Below are 3064 nucleotides of genomic sequence, written 5' to 3' on the forward strand. Positions count from 1 at the left end.
GATCATAAATTGAAGGAGAATAAGTTTCAGATATAAACTCCCTGGATATCTTGGATTTTGTAGCCCCTTTATTCTCCTTAGTCATTTCAGCTTGTTGGTTGGTCACATCCCACTTTGCTTTCTTTCACCGCGTACTCAGTTTCCTTCTCTCGATCTCCACATTTTCGGCAGTTTCTGCATCTCACTTGGTATTTACCGTCTGTGACTGGTCATATGTTTGCCCACTTCTCAATGTTATGTCCTAGAGATGCTCCTTCAGATTGGTCGCAGTGTTGCTCGGTAAAGTCCCTGCTGTCCTCTTGGTAAGCATGTTTGAGAGCTGACTGATTTCGCCTCAAGATTGCAGATTGATGCTGAGTTGTTTTGGATCACCATATCAGTCTTTTACATGTACTGCATAATCATATCCTCAAGTGCCGACTTCTTCTTTTGCTGAGGAAACTATTGAGGTGGTCTAATCGACCCTTGATTATTGCTCCATGAAAAGTTAGGGAAATTTCTCCAAACGGAATTGAACGTGTTTGAATAAAGATTGTTTTGACATTGAAAATTGGACACTCAATGGGCTCGTTTATGACTCTGTGGGACAAAAGGATTCCCCACTTGACAATCTACACTTGAATGATTTCCTTTACAATGATCACAAACAACATTAGTTTGAATGACATTAACGTTCATCTTACCTAGTTGTTGTGAAAGATTTACCATCTGCGCCGCCAATTTGGTAATAGAATCAAGTTCAAAAAATCCAGCCATCTTTCTTGGCATTGCTTTCTCTGTAGACTATTGATAGTTTTGGATGCCAATTCTTCTAGAAGTTCATATGCGACTTCATGGGTCTTACTCATTAATGTTCCTCCCGCAGCTACATCAACCATAGATCGATTAATCGGTCACAAATCATTGTAAAATGTCTGTACTTGAAGTCAGGCAGGGAGGTCGTGATGTGGACACTTGCGCAATAAGTTATTGTATCTCTCCCATGCCTCATATAATGATTCACCCTCAATTTGGGTAAATGTAATAATATCATTCCTTAACTTCGCTGTCTTGGCCGGAGGGAAATATTTGGCTAAGAATCTTTGTGCCAACTCCTCCAAGGTGGTGATGATGCCCAGGACAAAGAATTCAACCAAATTTTTACTTTTTCCTAAGTGAAAATGGAAAAAAGGAAAAAGTCGCAATCGAATTGCATCATCTGTCACTCCGTTGTGTTTAAAAATATCACAAATTTCTAAAACATTTACAATATGTACATTAGGATCCTCTTATGATAGCACCCAAACTGGACGGTTTGTTAAATCATTTGAATGATGGTTGGCTTGATCTCGAAGTTAGTAGCTTGTATAGCTGGCCGCCTTATACTAGATGTCGCCTCATTGACAGAGGACATAGCATGGTCTCTTATTGCCTTGTGCTCCTAGTTAGCCATTTTAAATTTGGAGGCGGTGCCCTCTTTCTTCTTCTCTTTATTGATCCGATGTAAGGTTCTTTCAATCTCGGGATCGAAAAGTGTATGCTCTAATGATTTAGATTGGGGCATGCACTTCTGATTCCTAAAAAGAAAAGCCAAAATGAGATCTAATTTAATCCAATTTTTAAATAAAACAAAATTCAAAGTAGTAAAAATCTACCCAATATCAATATCAATAACAAATAACTATTTTCCAGCAACGGCGCCAAAATCTTGTTCGCATAATATATTTGCAAGTGTACATAGTCGTAACGAGCAGTAAAATGTTTTGAATAAAACGGATATCAAACCCACATGAAATAATTATGCTATTGAGTATTGAAATTGACTAAATTAATTACTATTTGGAAAACCGTAATTTGAAGAATGAATTATCTAAATTAAGCTGAAGAAAAGAATATTAAAATTAAGATTTTAAAGATAATAAGAATAGATTTAGAACATTTGATTTCACATAGCAAATCTCACACAATTTATTCTTCATTGTTATAGAATTCCAATTATCATAAGTTGAAGATAAAAATATCTTAACTATTCAATACTCTCTCTCGAATAATATAAAAAATATCTCCAATAAATAACCTCATATCTCTATGTGAATTTAACTAATTGGAGACTTATTAAGTTTTTTAAATTTTTCATGAAAATCACGCTAGTCGCGATAAAGTATTTTTACTTTCGCTCAACTAATGGTGCCTAATCCTAGAACTCTAATCACATACCACATCTCGGTCTTATTACGATTCAATAGATCGAACAATAGTTAGCTAGGAAATTGTAAGTATTAAGAACAATGAATAAACACTTAATTATGGAAATATTGAAAATAAAATAACTTATAATATAAATTGTGTGTTCAATGCTACGCTACATCAAAGTTTTAGAAAAGAAAATTAGTTCATAATGAAATTGAAAAGAAAATCAATATAGCTGGTGTTTTTCGTTGGAGTCGGTTGATGATGCATGTGGCTCTCGCCTCTGCCATCCAGATCTGCCTTTTCAAAAGAAACTTAAAAAATAAACTCTGGAATAATATTAGACTCTACAATTCAGACTTTAAAAAGCTCAGACTAACTCCCATATTCATCCCACAAGACGAGATTAAATAAATGTCAAAACTCTAATCCGGAAAAAAGATAATTGTAGCTACAATCTAGCGTAAAAATCTGGAAAATAGTTTATAAAGATAAATGTTTACAAAAAAGGAAATTATTCCAAGAATAACAGAATTATCTAAAACGGAAGTTTAAGTTATATGCGGCTTGAATTGCAGAGCTCGGGAGGATTTCATGGTCAACAGATTGATTGCAGAACTCCGAAGGGTCCCAATAGGTGGATGTTGTGTGTGCTGAATATAACTGGTGTGGAGGTCACAAACGAACGGGAGTGGAAGTCACAAATATCAGAAGACCCTTTTCTCGCATACCGAGTGGAAAGACTCCCGACCGGGATAAAAGACTCTTCTCGTCTTTTCTAGTTGTTGCCTACAATGTCGTTTAGGTTGTTCTTTTAAGTTGATCGGTTAGACTAGCCAAATCTAACCTCCTGGACCCTTGTCGCCAGGTCTTCGCACGCAAAGGTAGAATATAT

General features: G+C 35.7%; 1 non-coding gene across 1 annotated transcript; it reads left to right on the top strand.

The window, feature by feature from the left end:
* Nucleotides 1-936: 936 nt before the first annotated feature.
* On the top strand, nucleotides 937-1043 carry LOC118344941. Its single transcript, XR_004798669.1, has one exon. It is a non-coding gene; the product is annotated as a small nucleolar RNA R71 (small nucleolar RNA).
* The last annotated feature ends 2021 nt before the right edge of the window (nucleotides 1044-3064 follow it).

The sequence above is a fragment of the Juglans regia genome, chromosome 16, assembly GCF_001411555.2.
Source record: "Juglans regia cultivar Chandler chromosome 16, Walnut 2.0, whole genome shotgun sequence".
Lineage (NCBI taxonomy): Eukaryota > Viridiplantae > Streptophyta > Magnoliopsida > Fagales > Juglandaceae > Juglans > Juglans regia.